At 46.9% G+C, this 12,990-nt stretch overlaps 1 protein-coding gene across 4 annotated transcripts in view; it reads right to left on the bottom strand.

Moving 5' to 3' along the window:
* Window positions 1-12,990, bottom strand: part of APC (APC regulator of WNT signaling pathway) — a 360,826-nt gene that overhangs the window by 224,909 nt on the left and 122,927 nt on the right. For all 4 annotated transcript variants that reach the window (XR_010248728.1, XM_063964129.1, XM_063964126.1 and 1 more), the window contains exon 3: window positions 9,966-10,117. The gene's annotated coding sequence lies outside the window, so the exon portion shown is untranslated. The remainder of the gene's footprint in view (window positions 1-9,965; window positions 10,118-12,990) is intronic.

The following is a 12,990-nucleotide window of genomic DNA, read 5'->3' as shown; positions in this document are numbered from 1 at the left end:
TCGATCTGAAATAACCCCAGTCCCACAACTAGGGACTAAAGCTGGGTGCACACTTATACAATAGTCAACATGTTCTTTCGATTTCGACGCGTTCATTCGAGAGTGTGTGCTCCTTCGATTATGTTTTTATGAATGAAAAGGCTGAATCGAAGGATCAAATCTTATGTGCTATTTACTATGTATCTGATTAGATCTGCAATATCTGACTAAGAGCAAAGTATGTACGCACCTTCAAGCGTGCTTGCGATGCTGCTCCAGCAGCACTGCATGAAATCTACAATCCTTACTTCTGATATTTTGGTTAGAAGGAATCGAAGGTCGCAAGTAAAATTATATAGGTGTGTAGGCCAGTATAGGCAATGTTGCTGGCACTTCCGAACAGTTACGTCGATTGAAACATTGCATCAAAAGCGTGATTGTAAAGGTGTGTACTAGCATAAGGCAGCAGAGTAGCAGGGCGAGGCAAGCACACAGGTCCAAGCAGAGCATTTAAGAGCAATCAGATACAGCAGTGCAACAATAAATGGGGTACAACAAATGAAAGTATAACTAATACAGCTAAGGAACATGGAAAAATATCAGCAGCACTGCACAGAGACAGCACCAGAAATGGAAAACAGAAAATGTCTACTGACCAAGTGATGAAGCAACACTCATTGGGCATAGCTCTTTAGCACATCAATAGGAATGTCCGTATAAACAGATCTTTTTGGTTATGTATCTCCAAGGGATCCTTAGTACAAGCAAAATTAAGGAAACACAGAATTTTGATGGCAGATCAGAACCATTTGGCCTATCTAATCTGCGCTAAGCACATGAACATGAACACACACAAACACACTAGGGTTCATTTTTTTGTCAGGAGCTGAATAACCTACGAGTACCTGGAAAAAAACCCATGCAAGTACGGGAGAATATTACAGTTAGTACTATTGTGGGAATGACCTCAGCAATGTGAGGGTATGCGGTTAACATACCACCTGTCGGGATCCCAACGGGGGTACTATAACGCCGCCGGAATACCGGCGAGGTAGGAGATTCCCCCTCATGGACACCCATAGAGGGAGAATACAACCTGTGGTGAGCTAAGCTCGCAACCGAACCCGCAAGGGGCTTTGTTGCACTTGCCCTCCTGCCGGCATTCTAGCGCCCGGGATGCAGATGTTAGTATACTAACATTCGGCATCACATTCCATTCCGTGAGGCAGTAATGCTAACCATTACACCATCCGTACATAGTATTTCTATCTCTGTAGAGGAGCAGCTTTGAAATAAAGATGTTGGGAGGGGCCACGAGAGGTAAGGTCAATATGGTCAGTAAATGCATCGTAGACGTACTTGATGAGCCACTGCATACCCTCCTTTTTGGCAACCTGAAAATGTTCCCATTGTTGCAGCTGAGATTGCCTCCTAAATCAGAAAACTTTTGCTCCGTTGCATCTATCTTGGGGAGAATTCAACGGAGAGTGGGAAATTTTAAAAATCCCATAGACACTGGGTTTTCCTATCCAACTAGAGGACAGAAAATGAGACCCTGTGATTTCACTGCATCTATTTTCATCCACCTCCAGAGCAAGTCTGATTTTTCCTAAAATCTTTATTTTTAAGAACAAAATCACCAGGACTTGCTCTGGCGCCCTCAGCAGATTTCTGAATGACTGTTTTGGAGGGAACCTTTCCCCACCCCAGAGTCGGCACCTGAGCTGTTCCTAACACGGCAGGTGCGGCAAGGCACAGAGGAGTGACCACTCCCCACCGTCCATAGGGGACAATGATACATGTAATCACATGCACAAATCACATGCACTTAATTGGGTAAAGACAACAAGACGGAACTGCCTCCCTGTTGTATTGTGTGTTGGCTGAGGATAAAGAGGCCTGGGAGCATGTTTATGGGTATATACTTTGTGACATTAAGTAGTATTGAACTGCTGTAACATCTTGTATGCTGTATCCCCCTTGCAAAAGGGTAGGAGTCTCTTACGAGTATTTGAACAATAAACATCCTGCCTTCAAGACGACTGCCTTAATTTTGCAAGCAACAGGAATGCAACACATGCAGTCTCGTTCTCTGCCTGTTCTGGGCTAAGCCCAGCGTCAAGTTCCATCCACTATCAGCTACTGTGCTGGGCCTGGTCAACTGACGCCAGTGAGGAGGTGTGGCTGCAGCATATCTGCGCATACACCGGTATCAGGTGCCGATGGTAGGAGCCCGAGTGGAATCAGCGGTTCCAGGTGTAGATGGGAGTAGCCTGGTGGTGGCAGTAAGATTACCCATTCACTGTGCAGTGGGTGGAGTCAGTAGCAGACTGTTACTGACGGTAAGATGAAATCCCCACTTGGCTAGGTCCTGGGCAGCAAGCCGCGTCCGCTCACAAAGGGTAATAATAAGATTTTAAACCTACCGGTAAATCTTTTTCTCCTAGTCCGTAGAGGATGCTGGGGACTCCGTAAGGACCATGGGGGAATAGACGGGCTCCGCAGGAGATATGGGCACTAAAAAGAACTTTAGATATGGGTGTGCACTGGCTCCTCCCTCTATGCCCCTCCTCCAGACCTCAGTTAGAGAAACTGTGCCCAGAGGAGACGGACAGTACGAGGAAAGGATTTTTGTTAATCTAAGGGCAAGATTCATACCAGCCCACACCATCCACACCGTATAACATGGATATACGAACCAGTCAACAGTATGAAACAAAACAGCATCAGCCCGAGACTGATCAAAACTGTAACATAACCCTTATGTAAGCAGAAACTATATACAAGTCTTGCAGAATGTAGTCCGCACTGGGACAGGCGGCCAGCATCCTCTACGGACTAGGAGAAAAAGATTTACCGGTAGGTTTAAAATCTTATTTTCTCTTACGTCCTAGAGGATGCTGGGGACTCCGTAAGGACCATGGGGATTATACCAAAGCTCCAAAATGGGCGGGAGAGCGCGGATGACTCTGCAGCACCGATTGAGCAAACATGAGGTCCTCATCAGCCAGGGTATCAAACTTGTAGAATTTTGCAAAAATGTTTGAACCCGACCAAGTCGCTGTTCGGCAAAGCTGTAATGCGAGACACCTCGGGCAGCCGCCCAATAAGAGCCCACCTTCCTAGTGGAATGGGACTTTACAGAATTTGGTAACGGCAATCCAGCCGTAGAATGAGCCTGCTGAATCGTGTTACAGATCCAGCGAGCAATAGTCTGCTTAGAAGCAGGAGCGCCAACCTTGTTGGCTGCATACAGGACAAACAGTGCCTCTGTTTTCCTCACCCGAGCCGTTCTGGCCACATAAATTTTCAATGCCCTGACCACATCAAGGGACTCAGAATCCTCCAAGTCCCGCGTAGCCACAGGCACCACAATAGGTTGGTTCATATGAAAAGATGAAACCACCTTGGCCAAAAATTGAGGACGAGTCCGCAACTCCGCTCTATCCACATGGAAAACCAGATAGGGGCTTTTGTGAGATAAAGCCGCCAATTCCGACACTCGCCTTGCCGATGCCAAGACCAACAACATGACCACTTTCCAAGTGAGATACTTTAAATCCACCGTTGTAAGAGGCTCAAACCAGTGAGACTTAAGGAACCGCAACACCACGTTAAGGTCCCAGGGAGCCACTGGAGGTACAAAAGGAGGCTGGATATGCAGCACTCCCTTCACAAAAGTCTGTACTTCCGGAAGAGAAGCCAATTCCTTCTGAATGAAAATGGATAGGGCCGAAATCTGAACCTTAATGGGGCCTAATTTTAGGCCCAAATTCACTCCAGCCTGTAGGAAGTGAAGGAAACGGCCCAGATGGAATTCTTCCGGAGGAGCATTCCTGGACTCACACCAAGCGACATACTTCCTCCAAATACGGTGATAGTTTTGCTGTCACGTCCTTCCTAGCCTTTATCAGAGTAGGAATGACCTCATCCGGAATGCGCTTTTCTGCTAGGATCCGGCGGTCAACCGCCATGCCGTCAAACGCAGCCGCGGTAAGTCTTGGAACAGACAGGGCCCCTGTTGTAACAGGTCCTCTCTAAGAGGAAGAGGCCACGGATCTTCTGTGATTATTTCCTGCAGATCCGGATACCAGGCCCTTCGAGGCCAATCTGGAACAATGAGAATTGTCTGTACTCCTCTTCGTCTTATGATTCTCAATGTCTTGGAGATGAGAGGAAGAGGAGGAAATACATAGACCGACTGGAACACCCACGGTGTCACCAGGGCGTCCACTGCTACCGCCTGAGGGTCCCTTGACCTTGCGCTATACCTCGGTAGTTTTTTGTTGAGGCGTGACGCCATCATGTCTATCTGGAGCAGTCCCCACTGACTTGCAATCTCTGCGAAGACTTCCTGATGAAGTCCCCACTCTCCTGGATGTAGATCGTGTCTATTTGAGGAAGTCTGCTTCCCAGTTGTCCACTCCCGGAATGAAGACTGCTGTCAAAGCGCTTACATGATTTTCCGCCCAGCAAAGAATCCTGGCGGCTTCTGCCATTGCCACTCTGCTCTTTGTTCCGCCTTGGCGGTTTACATGAGCCACTGCAGTGATGTTGTCTGACTGAATCAGAGCCAGTAGGTCGCGAAGCAAAGTCTCCGCTTGACGAAGGCCGTTGTATATGGCCCTTAATTCCAGTACGTTGATGTGAAGGACAAGCCTCCTGACTTGACCAGAGACCTTGGAAGTTGCTTCCCTGTGTGACTGCTCCCCATCCTCGGAGGCTCGCGTCCGTGGTTATCAGAACCCAGTCCTGAATGCCGAACCTGCGACCCTCTAGAAGGTGAGCACTCTGCAGCCACCACAGGAGAGATACCCTAGCCCTGGGGGACAGGCTGATCATCTGATGAATCTGTAGATGTGACCCGGACCACTTGTCCAGAAGGTCCCACTGAAAAGTCCTCGCATGGAACCTGCCGAATGGAACGGCCTCGTAAGACGCCACGATCTTTCCCAGAACTCGAGTGCAGTAATGCACCGACACCCTTTTTGGCTTCAAGAGGTCCCTGACCAAATTCATGAGTTCTTGGGCCTTTTCCATCGGGACATAAACCCTTTTCTAGTCTGTATCCAGAGTCATGCCTAAGAAAGGCAAACGGGTCGTCGGAACCAACTGTGACTTCGGGATATTGAGAATCCAGCCGTGCTGCTGCAACACCCTCAGAGAAAGTGATACGTTGTTCAGCAACTGCTCTCTTGATCTCGCTTTTATTAGGAGATAGTCCAAGTACGGGATAATTGTGACACCCTGCTTGCGCAGGAGCACCATCATTTCCGCCATTACCTTGGTGAAAATCCTCGGGGCGGTGGAAAGCCCAAACGGCAACGTCTGAAATTGGTAATGACAACCCTGTACAGCAAATCTCAGGAACACCTGATAAGGTGGATATATGGGGACATGAAGGTATGCATTCTTTATGTCCAGGGACACCATATAATCCCCCCCTTCCAGGCTGGTGATGACCGCTCTGAGCGATTCCATCTTGAACTTGAACCTTTTTAAGTATAGGTTTAAGGATTTTAAATTTAAAATGGGTGTGACCGAACCGTCCGGTTTCGGGACCACAAACAGGGTTGAGTAATACCCCATCCCCTGCTGAAGCAGGGGAACTTTGACCACCATTTGTTGAAGACACAATTTTTGAATTGCATTTAAAACTATCTCCCTCTCTGGGGAAGAAGCCGGTAGGGCCGATTTGAAAAACCGGCGAGGAGGCACCTCTTCGAATTCCAGCTTGTAACCCTGGGAAACAATTTCTATTGCCCAGGGATCCACCTGTGAGTGAACCCAGACGTGGCTGAAAAGTCGAAGACTCCCTCAGCGTCATGCGGTGGATTTTGTAGAGGCCGGGGAGGACTTCTGCTCCTGGGAACTAGCTGTAGTTGGCAGCTTTTTTCCCCTGCCCTTACCTCTGGCAAGAAAGGAAGATCCCCGTACTCTGTTTGGGTTTATGCGACCGAAAGGACTACATCTGATAATGTGGCGTTTTCTTAGGCTGTGAGGAAACATAAGGCAAAAAAGTTGATTTACCTGCAGTAGCTGTGGAAACCAGGTCCGTTAGACCTTCCCCAAAAAATTCCTCACCCTTGTAAGGCAAAACCTCCATATGCCTCTTCGAGTCGGCATCACCCGTCCATTGTCGGGTCCATAGGGCTCGTCTAGCAGAAATCGCCATAGCGTTGGCTCTGGAACCCAGTAGGCCAACGTCTCTCTGAGCATCTCTCATATAGAGTAAAGCATCTTTAATATGACCCAGGGTCAATAAAATGGTTTCCTTATCCAGCGTATCTATATCAGCAGATAAGGTATCTGTCCACGCTGCTACAGCGCTACAAACCCAAGCCGACGCTATCGCCGGTCTGAGTAATGTACCCGTATGTGTGTAAATTGACTTCAAGGTAGTTTCCTGCCTGCGATCAGCAGGATCCTTGATGGTTGCGGTATCTTGAGATGGCAGCGCTACCTTTTTGGATAAGCGTGTTAACGCTTTGTCCACCCTTGGGGAGGATTCCCACCGTATCCTGTCCTTAGCCGGGAAAGGATACGCCATAAGAATCCTTTTGGGAATCTGCAGTTTTTTGTCTGGAGATTCCCAAGCCTTTTCAAATAACTCGTTCAGCTCATGAGATGGGGGAAAGGTTACCTCAGGTTTCTTTTCCTTATACATGCGCACCCTCGTGTCAGGGACAGAGGGGTCATCTGTGATATGCAACACCTCTTTTATTGCAATAATCATATAATGAATACTTTTAGCCAATTTTGGCTGCAACTTTGCATCATCATAGTCGACACTGGAGTCAGAATCCGTGTCGGTATCCCTGTCTACAACTTGGGATAGTGGGAGCTTTTGAGACCCAGAAGGTCCCGGCGACATAGTAAAAGGCAGGGCTTGACTCCCTGCACATTCCCTGGACTCTGCTTTGTCCAACCTTTTGTGTAATAAATTCACATTTGCATTTAAAACATTCCACATATCCACCCAGTCAGGTGTCGGCGTTGCCGACGGAGACAACACACTAATTTGCTCCACCTCCTCCCTAGAAGAGCCTTCCGCTTCAGACATGCCGACACATGCGTACCGACACCCCACACACTCAGGGAAATCTCTAATCTGGAGACAGTTCCCCCACAAGGCCCTTAGGAGAGACAGAGAGAGAGTATGCCAGCACACACCCAGCGCCAATGACTTTGGAAAAAATTCCCAGATAGCGCTTTTTATATAAATATATTGATTGCACCAAATTATGTGCCCCCCCCCCCCCTTCTTTAAACCCCTCTGTCACCGTGTTCAGCAGGGGAGAGTCCGGGGAGCCAGCTTCTCAGCGTGTGCTGTGGAGAAAATGGCGCTGGTGAGTACTGAGGGATCAAGCTCTGCCCCCTCGGCGGCGGGCTTCGGTCCCGCTCGAATCCATTCAAAAACTGTCTGGGGATACTCATATACAGCCCACAGAGCCCATATATCTATTTTTACCAGTCCTAGAGGTGTAAATTGCTGCCCAGGGCGCCCGCCCTGCACCCATCAGTGCCTGCCGTGTGTGTTCTGTGTGGGAGCAATGGCACGCAGCGTTACCTCAGAGAAGATCTGTACGTCTTTTGTCTCCTCTGAAGTCTTCTTATCTTCTTATACTCACCCGGCTTCTATCTTCCGGCTCTGTGAGGAGGACGGCGGCGCGGCTCCGGGACGAACAGCGAGGAGAGACCTGCGTTCCGACTCCCTCTGGAGCTAATGGTGTCCAGTAGCCTAAGAAGCAGAGCCTAGCATTTAAGTAGGTCTGCTTCTCTCTCCTCAGTCCCTCGATGCTGGTAGCCTGTTGCCAGCAGGCTCCCTGAAAATAAAAAACCTAACAAAAATCTTTCTTTGAGGAAACTCAGGAGAGCTCCCTGTAATGCACCCAGTCTCCTCTGGGCACAGTATCAAACTGAGGTCTGGAGGAGGGGCATAGAGGGAGGAGCCAGTGCACACCCATATCTAAAGCTCTTTTTAGTGCCCATGTCTCCTGCGGAGCCCGTCTATTCCCCCATGGTCCTTACAGAGTCCCCAGCATCCTCTAGGACGTAAGAGAAAAGTACCGGGAACCCAAGTCACTCGCACTCATTAGCAAAGCAATTAAATTGCTCCATAAACAACTGAATTCCTCCTAAGGTATTACATTGGGTCAGCGGCAATATAGTGAATATTTGTATATGTTTGATACTGACCCGACCCAGTGCTGCTCAGTTATGTGTATTTTAGGATTTTTTTTTACAATTGACAATACATCACAACATTGTTTTCGGTGCAGCAACAGAGGCATTGTGCCCAGCTTTATTCTTTTATTATTGATCTAATATAAACACCTGATTAAACTAAATGTTTACTTAACTTATGCACTCACCCCCTTTACAAATATCATATTAATGAGCAGTTATTTTGTACAGTAATTCCACCTCAGTTTCATTAAAGTGGTTTTCCACTTTCAGAAGATGTTAAATTGTTGGCTTCTACAGTACATGCTTTCCTGCAACATTTATTAAGCATACTGCTTTTACCTCAGAGTACGGTGCTCTCGGCACTAAAATGTTGAAGTGTTTAGGTGGTAGTTGAATGTAATATTGCAGATTAACAAACTAAATCTGATAAATAGGGCAATAGTGGTAAATGTTTAGCAAAAGTTGCAGGTGGGCGCGTAAGACATATCAAGAGGGAATGCACTGACTGAATGACACTATTAACAATTGCAAGTTAGTCAAATATACAGTGCAGACTCCAGAGTACCCATCCACTCAGAATATAAAAGGCAGACTGAAATGCATTTAAAAAATATCTTCTCAAGTATGCATAGTAACTCATCAAAATGTTGAATAAAAAAGTGGAAAATCCTAGTTTCAGGGTTGCCATGGTAACTAATAAAAAATGAAAGATATCCCTGTTTATAGGGGTAATTCAGATCTTATCGCTGCTGTGCGTTTTCGCACAGCGGGCGATCAGCAATAGTCTGCGCATGCACTGCAATGCGCACACGTGTCGCAACACAAACAGGCATCGCCGGTCAGCGACAGGCTGGTGCGAAAATTCATTCGCACAGCTATTTGCAAGCTGATTGAAAGGAAGAGGTCGTTTGTGGGTGGTAACTGACAGTTTTCAATGAGTGTCAGGGAAAACGCAGGCGTTCCCAATCGTTTTCAGGGAGGGTGTGTGACGTCAGCTCCGGACCCGATCAGCCTGTTCTCATCGCACTGTAGGAGTAAGTCCTGGGCTACACACAGACTGCACACAGTGGAAAAATCATTCAATGGTGAGTGAGGTGCGAACGGATTTGCAGCTGTCCGCTGACTGAGGGATTTTTAGCAGCTCGGCGTACACATGGTATCGCACACATGCATGACAAATATACACTCCCCTTGGGTGGCGACTATCTGAACGCAGCACAACACTTTTAGCAGCCCAGCGATCAGGTCTGAATCACCCCCTATGTCCTGTAACAGGCAAGAACCATTATGGCAGGTTCTGCACCCTATAATGCTCTGCTACAACAGCACTGAGAGGCTCATAACGGGGTTCTGTGCAGAAGTGTGACAGAAAAAGAACTGCCTAACAATCAGGGACCTGTAATATTCCTGGCTGATGCAACTGGCACGCAGCCTTGTACATCATGTGGGCTATGGAAACACAGGCTGGGACACATACATATGTATGCAAATTACGCCCACCTAAGAAAATAAATGAGAATATCATAGAGAACACACACTCTGTCATTAGAGGGTTAACAAATCATTTTGTCATTTTGATTCCCAAAGGAACAATCTTGTCAAATTTTCATCAGATTGTCAGCCTATTGATTAAAATGTTGGTCTTAAATTGCCTTATTAGTACAACAATTTATCACAGAAGTCGGAAGGTTAATATTTTTCCACCTGGCAACTATTGACTCACACTCTATTGTGGCTTGACTAAAGGCCAGATAACATTCAGGTCATATTAATGCAGGAAAACAGATAATACTCACTGGAACTCTCTCCCTTTGTCGCTCTCCTCACAAATACTGGGCAAGGTGTTCATCACACTGTGTGCTCTGCCCCACCACTGCACTTTCCTGCTGGTTCAAATGTTGTGGGGGGGATGGGGATGTCACCGCAGCACCATTTTGATTGTAGCTCTCTTAAAAGTAAATGAGATGATACATATTAATACATATACACATGCATAAAGGATCTAAGCAGTCACAGATGTCATACAAGCAACATGCCTGAAAGTATCATCATTAGCCAAAACCCTTGAGTAATGTTTAATTATGCTGTAATAAAACTAATTTCATCATTGAACCTATAGTACCACTTCAATGCCAACACCACCAAAATCTGCCTCTCCTCCCCTGACCTCTCACCAGCTCAACTGTCTCTTGTGACAAACTGTAAATGCTTATCTTCCAGAGTGGCCACCTCCTCTCTAATCTCTCTCAATGTCAATAAAGCCATAAATTCCTCAGTCTCAAGCATGCTGCTTTAGTGCCACATTTTACTCCAATATCTGATTATTATTTTTCCTTTTTCATTTCCTTGCATTCAGTCTATTTCCCAGTCCTATTGCCTCCACATACAGACTATTTCTAGAACATACAGGGTTTTTTTTTGGTTTTTTTTACCCAAGATGCAATAAAGTACAATCCAATCAGTTATCATCTTACAAATCAATGTCAGTAATAACATGGTCTTTTTATGATGTGCAATGGTTGGAGTCTGGATTGCCACAAACTGTATGTAGTGTCCGACGCTGCATTAAAACGTGTATGTTTTTCAAAAATGTATCAGCCAGATCAGGACAGCGTAGCTATGGAAGTGAGGAGCAGCTTTAATGAACATGAGAAGTGGAATGGACAAAGAAAATGTTGGTGTCCATGTGCCTTTGTATTGAGGTGTTAGTCTTGGAACATGACGTAAGTGGAGGCCGAAAGTAAATTAGGCTGGGTCAGAGAGTGGGGTGGCCAAGTTGGATAAGTATAGGAGATGAAGTAGAAGTGGGAGAAGGCAAAGGGGGAGCCCATCATTGTAGCTGGAAAATGAAGTCTATTAAGAGATCAACAGAGGAAGTAGCAACAATGGTGTTGTGAATGAAAATAGGAAATTCTGTAAGAAAGCAATGTTGGCAAGGGATTGGGAAACTAGAACAGCGCTTAAGGGGATAGAATAGACAGGTGGAATGGGCTTCAAAGGAATAGAAGGAGAGGAAGCATTCCAGGGGTATGATGTATATCATGGGAAAAGTGGACAGTACCTATTTTGCCACCTGGCTTGTTAAGCTGGACTGTGGTGGCTGATGGCAGCCATGTGGTTAAGGTTGTAGAAGTTACAAAATGGTTGGGGCAATCTGAGGGAGAATAAATAAGAATTTACTTACCGATAATTCTATTTCTCGTAGTCCGTAGTGGATGCTGGGGACTCCGTCAGGACCATGGGGAATAGCGGCTCCGCAGGAGACAGGGCACAAAAATAAAGCTTTAGGATTAGGTGGTGTGTACTGGCTCCTCCCCCTATGACCCTCCTCCAAGCCTCAGTTAGGATACTGTGCCCGGACGAGCGTACACAGTAAGGAAGGATATTGAATCCCGGGTAAGACTCATACCAGCCACACCAATCACACCGTATAACTTGTGATCTGAACCCAGTTAACAGTATGACAAACGTAGGAGCCTCTGAACAGACGGCTCACAACAATAACAACCCGAATTTGTTTGTAACAATAACTATGTACAAGTATTGCAGACAATCCGCACTTGGGATGGGCGCCCAGCATCCACTACGGACGACGAGAAATAGAATTATCGGTAAGTAAATTCTTATTTTCTCTAACGTCCTAAGTGGATGCTGGGGACTCCGTCAGGACCATGGGGATTATACCAAAGCTCCCAAACGGGCGGGAGAGTGCGGATGACTGCAGCACCGAATGAGAGAACTCAAGGTCCTCCTCAACCAGGGTATCAAATTTGTAGAATTTTGCAAACGTGTTTGTCCCTGACCAAGTAGCAGCTCGGCAGAGTTGTAATGCCGAGACCCCCCGGGCAGCCGCCCAGGATGAGCCCACTTTCCTTGTGGAATGGGCCTTGACAGATTTAGGTTGTGGTAAGCCTGCCACAGAATGTGCAAGTTGAATTGTGCTACAAATCCAACGAGCAATCGTCTGCTTAGAAGCAGGAGCACCCATCTTGTTGGGTGCATACAATATAAACAGTGAGTCAGACTTTCTGACTCCCGCCGTTCTTGAAATATATATTTTCAATGCCCGGACCACGTCCAACAACTTGGAATCCTCCAAATCGTTAGTAGCCGCAGGCACCACAATAGGCTGGTTCAGGTGAAACGCTGACACCACCTTAGGCAGAAAATGAGGACGCGTCCGCAGTTCTGCCCTGTCCGTATGGAAAATCAGATATGGGCTCTTATATGATAAAGCCGCCAATTCTGATACTCTCCTGGCTGAAGCCAGGGCCAGTAACATGGTTACTTTCCATGTAAGATACTTCAACTCCACCGATTTGAGCGGCTCAAACCAATGGGATTTGAGAAAATCCAAGACTACATTAAGATCCCACGGTGCCACTGGGGGCACAACCGGGGGCTGTATATGTAGTACTCCTTTTACAAAAGTCTGGACTTCAGGAACTGAAGCCAATTCTTTCTGGAAGAAAATCGACAGGGCCGAAATTTGAACCTTAATGGACCCCAATTTGAGGCCCATAGACAATCCTGTTTGCAGGAAATGTAGGAATCGACCCAGTTGAAATTCCTCCGTGGGGGCCTTCCTGGCCTCACACCACGCAACATACTTTCTCCAAATGCGGTGATAATGTTGTGCAGTCACCTCCTTCCTGGCTTTTACCAGTGTAGGAATGACCTCTTCCGGAATGCCTTTTTCCCTTAGAATTCGGCGTTCAACCGCCATGCCGTCAAACGCAGCCGCGGTAAGTCTTGGAATAGACACGGTCCCTGCTGAAGCAGGTCCCGTCTTAGAGGTAGAGGCCACGGATCCTCCGTGAG

The sequence above is a fragment of the Pseudophryne corroboree genome, chromosome 1 (assembly GCF_028390025.1).
Source record: "Pseudophryne corroboree isolate aPseCor3 chromosome 1, aPseCor3.hap2, whole genome shotgun sequence".
NCBI lineage: Eukaryota > Metazoa > Chordata > Amphibia > Anura > Myobatrachidae > Pseudophryne > Pseudophryne corroboree.
The sequence above is the reverse complement of the archived record's forward strand: the minus strand, read 5'-3'. Positions and strand labels throughout refer to the sequence as shown.